Here is a 5,610-nt window from a genome sequence, read left to right on the forward strand (position 1 = left end):
GATTCCACATGCTGAGTTGTTGTTCAGTCACTCAATCATGTCCAACTCTTTACAACCCCATGGACTGCAGCATGCCAGGCTTCCCTGTCCTTCACCATCTCCCGGAGCTTGCTAAAACTCATATCCATTGAGTCAGTGATGCCATCCAACCATTTCACCCTCTGTCATCCCCTTCCCCTCCTGCCTTCTATCTTTCCCAGCATCAGGGTCTTCTCCAGTGAGTCATCTCTTTGCATCAGGTGGCCAAAGTATTGGAGCTTCAGCATCAGCATCAATCCTTCTAATGAATATTCAGAATTGATTTCCTTTAGGATCAACTGGTTTGATCTTCTTGCAGTCCAAGGGACTCACAAGAGTTCTCCAGCACTGCAGTTGGAAAGCATCAGTACTTCAGCATTCAGCCTTCTTTATGGTCTAAGTCTCATACCCACACATGACTACTAGAAAAACCAGAGATTTGACTGTATGAACCTTTGTTGGCAAAGTAATGTCTCTGCTTTTTAATATGCTGTCTAGGTTTGTAATAGCTTTTCTTCCGAGGAGCAAGCCTCTTTTACTTTATGGCTGATGTCACCATCAGCAGTGATTTTGGAGCCCAAGAAAATAAAATTGTTCACCGTTTCCATTGTTTCCTCATCTATGTGCCATGAAGAGATGGGACCAGAATCCATGATCTTAGTTTTTTAATGTTGAGTTTTAAGCCCGCTTTTTCACTCTCCTCTTTCACCTTTATCAAGTGGCTCTTTAATTCCTCTTCACTTTCTTCCATTAGGGTGGTGTCATCTGCATATCTGAGGTTACTGATATTTCTCCCAGAAATCTTGATTCCATCTTGTGCTTCATTCAGCCCAGCATTTCACCTGATGTACTCTGCATAGAAGTTAAGTAAGCAGGGTGCAAGTATATAGCCTATGTACTCCTTCCCCAATTTTGAACCAGTCCATTGTTCCATGTCCAATTCTAACTGTTGCTTCCTAACCTGTATACAGGTTTCTCAGGAGGCAAGTAAGGTTATCTGTTATTCCCATCTCCTTAAGTATCTTCCACAGTTTGTTGTGATCCACACAGTCAAAGGTTTTAATGGAGCAAATGAAGAAGAAGTAGATGTTTTTCTGGAATTGTCTTGCTTTTTGATCCAGCGGATGTTGGCAATTTAATCTCTTTCCTCTGCCTTTTCTAAATCCAGCTTGTACATCTGGATGTTCTCAGTCGACACACTTTTGAAGCTTAGCTTGGAGGATTTTGAGCATGACCTTGCTAGCATGTGAAATGCTGTGTGGCATGGCCAAAAACCAGATAATGTTTGGGAAACAGGATATCCACATGTAAAGATTGAAACTGAACCCCTATTTTACATCACTCACAAAAATTAACTCAAAGTGGATTAAGTACTTAATTATAAGACCTAAACCAAAACCCCCAGAAGAAAACATAGGTGAAAAGCTCCTTGACATCAGTCATGGCAATGAATTTTTTAATATGGCACCAAAAACAGAAGCAACAAAAGAAAAAAATAAGTGAGACTTTTAAACTACATATTTCTGCCCAGCAAAAGAAATAGTCAATATGAAAGGCAATGTACAGATTAGAAGAAAATATTTGAAACCCGTGTATCTGATAATGGGTTAACATCAGAAGTATATAAGGAACTCATAAAACTCAATAGCAAAAATATAAAAATAAAAACAATTAAAAAATGGACAGAGGACTTGAATAGACATTTTTCCAAAGACATAAGAAATGGTCAACATGCATATGAAAAGGTTCTCAACATTACTCATCGTTATGGAAATACACCTCAAAACCATGAGTTATCAACTTACACCTGATAGAATGGCTGTAATCAAAAAGACAAGAGACAACAAATGCTGGTAAGGATGTGGAGAAAAGGAAATCTTGGCACACTGTTGTTGGGAATGCAAATTGGTGCAGCCACTATGAAAAACAATATGGAGTTTCCTCAGAAAAATTAAAAATAGAACTACCATATGATTCAGCAATTCCACTTCTAGGTGTAAACCTGAAGGAAGTGAAAATCACTACCTAAAAGAGATACCTCTATGACCTCACTTATATGTGGAATCCAAAAACATCCATTTCATAGAGACAGCAGATTGGTGGTTGCCATAGGCTTAGGGGTAGTGGGGGGAATAGAGAGATGTTGGTCAAGGGTACAACCTTTCAGTTTTAGGATGAATAAATTTGGGAAATCAAATATGTGGCTTGGTGGCTATAGGTTACAACAGTGTCTTGTGTATTTGAAAGTTGCTGTGAGCTACTTCTCTAGTGGTCCAGTCGTTAAGAATCTGCCTTCCAATGCAGGGGATGTGGGTTCGAACCCTGGTTGGGAACTAAGACCACACATGCCACAGGTCAACTAAGTCCATACGCCACAACTACTGAGCCCACATGCTGCAAACTATAAAGCCCATGCACGCTGGAGCTCGCAGGGCACAGCTAGAGAGATGCCTGCATGCCACAACGAAATATCTCGCGTGCTGCAATGAATCTCCTGCATGCTGCAATTAAGACAGCCAAAAATAAATAAATTTTTATTAAAAAAACTTGCTGTAAGAGTAGAGCTTTGGCATTCTTACCATAGCAACAACGATAGGATCATAATTGTATAAGTTAATTATGTGTTAACTAACCTTATTGTGGTAAACATTTTGCAACACGTATGTGTATCATCACATTATATACATTAAAATTTTTTTATTGAAGTATAGTTGATTTACAATGTTATATTAGTTTCAGGTGTACAGCAAAGAGATTCAGTTAGGCACATTTGTGGATATATATATTCTTTTTCAGATTCTTTTTTCATTATAGGTTATTATAAGATATTGAAAACAGTTCACTATGCTATATAGTAGGCCCTTGTTGGTTATCTATTTTATACACAGTAGTATGTATATGTTAATCCCAAAGTTCTAATTTATCCTCCCAACCTTTCCCCTTGGTAACCAGAAGTTTGTCTTCTATGTCTAAGAGTCTACTTCTGTTTGATAATAAGTTCATTTGTAGCATTTTTTAAGATTCCACATATAGGTGATACCATATGATACTTGTCCTTGTCTGGCGTACTTCACTTAGTATGACGATCTGTAGGTCCATTCATGTTGCTGCAAATGGTATTAGTTCATTCCTTTTTATTAATGGGTAATATCTACATCTTCTTTATCCATTTATCTGTTGATGAACATTTAGATAGCTTCCATGTCTCAGCTATTGTAAATAGCACTGCTGTGAAACTTGGGGTGCATGTATCTTTTTGAATTAGAGTTTTCTCTGGGTATATGCCCACAGTGACATTACACACTTTAAATTTACACAGTATTATATGTCATCTACATCTCAATAAAACTGGGAAAAAAAGAATATGAAGAATTTAGGGCTTAATTTTTAAGAGAGTGTTCACCTTTATTTAATACTACAAATTAAGTTATCAAATAGTGAATTAAAAGCCCTTGTCTAACCCTCATTCCTCTCTTTAAGTATTCCAATCTCAGAATCTGTGAGTCTACAGGTGAACTGGGTCCTTAAGAATCTCCCCTCCTATAATATGCTACTACTTTATATAAAGAATGACCCAAGCATAGATTCTTACAGATATTTAGAAGAGAATTTAAACTAGAAAGAAAACAGTAATTTTGTCCCACCACAAATCAACCCATCTGTGATTTGTGTATCAAGACTTCCCCGGATAGATTTAGGCAATTAAGAATTGCCAGCCCTAAATTAGGATGAAAAAGAGCCAGAGATGGTAGACGAAGCTGCTGATGGGTTCCAGAAGGGCTCTGTGGCGTCGGAAGGGTTGGGTAGCCAATGCAGTGATACATATAAAGTAGTGTGGAACATTTCATTACCAAACACTTTAATCATACCCAGACCTTTCCCAGAGGGACTCCTCATGAGTCCTGATCTCGGGGGCCTGTTTCTTCTGGTGTGGTTTTGAAGCCATTCAGTGGGTGGATGGCCCTGCTTTCCCCCACTGGAACCAAAGAGGGCATGTCGAATCCAACACCTTCCGGAACTTGTACTGGACTTTGTCAGCAGTATGCTTTTTATAACCATCCATTATAAGCAAAGAAAAATTGCTTCTACCCCCTCTGTCTGCCAGACATGCCTCTAGTACCCAGGTTTGTTTCCCCTCTGCTGCCAGCTGCTTTCCATATCATTCTTTCCCTTTGGAGCAGCCTTCTTTCCTTTCAAAACTGAAACCCCTCCTGTTCTTTAATAGAGAGCTTGAACTTCTCCTCCAGCAAGTATCTGCAGGTTAGCCTCACATTCTTAAAACTTCACCATGAATTCCTTGATTATATGGTGGTATAACTTCCTGGGTTCTGAAAACAATGCTAACAAGGCACCTTTAATTAAAATGGAGCGATGGTGAAGCACATGTGAGATGCATGCTCTTCTGGAATTTAGGAGAGCAAATGACTGAAGGAAAAAGGAAAACAGGATTCAACTAGACTTCCAGCGATAAAGACTCCAAATAAAGGGCTGCATTGAGGAAACTTAAAATACCGTTAATCATAAACAGAAGTCTAAAAATAAGGTTGGGTGGCTATATGTGGGAGAGAGTGAAAAAGAGTAAGAATTAAGAATTCTGTGAAGTGTCACAGGAAATGGAGATCATGATCTGAATATTGTAGGCCACCAACAACAAAACACCCAACAATTCTTTTTAATGTACTGGATAAATAAAGATTTTATCTTTCTGTTCGTCGGCAATATTAAACATTTTAATCTGAACATTAGATAATCACTCTGCCAACTTCCTAAAATGATCTAGAAATATTACTGACTTTTCCTACTTTATCTCCCTTACTACTATTATTTATGTGTTATTCTGTGAGCATCTTACTTATTTTCTTGCCAAATGGAATAATTTTACCTAAATGTTAACATTAGTCATTTGAGCATAGCATTTCATGAACATTTGTACCTCTCTGCTCTTTTAAGACCATCCATCACTTTTATTCTGTTTTCTGCATCAACATTTTTCGTGCTGTTTGCAGTAATTTTCATTAGGAAAAGATAAGTTTAAATACATACAGTGATGCTTTCGTGAAATGGAATTTTCAAAGACATTTTTTACTTGAATTTGTTGCTACAATTTTAACATAGAAATGTTATACTCAGAAAAATAAGGGCATATTTTACCTTTGAAGGTAGGTTCAAATTTCCCTGAATACTTTTAATGTTTTCTTTCCTTTCTTTTTTAGTTTGACAAGAAACTATTTGTACATTCAGAATTTCTTTGTATTTCTTGAGAGAGTTTTTCCTCATTGTTCCTTGATGTCAGCTCACCTAACTATCTGATTTCAGTATATTTTCTGGTTGGATTCCTGAGAGCTGGCAACATCAAACAGGTTTATTTAGCCATGTGATGCATAGAACTGCAGGAAGCAAGCAAAGGCTGTTAGCAGAAGCCAGGAGGAAATCTTTAAAAGCAGATGAGCTGTGTCACACACTAAAGGACATAAAGAAATTGCATTTTGCACCCTCCAGAGAGATATTGATGGTAAGTAGCAGAATGCTGGGGCGCCAGAGCGCTTACGGAGGACCAATGCAGTGGTGGCTGCAGGTGAGAAGGAGCAGAGG

Source organism: Bos javanicus, chromosome 9, assembly GCF_032452875.1.
Source record: "Bos javanicus breed banteng chromosome 9, ARS-OSU_banteng_1.0, whole genome shotgun sequence".
NCBI classification, from domain to species: Eukaryota; Metazoa; Chordata; class Mammalia; order Artiodactyla; family Bovidae; genus Bos; species Bos javanicus.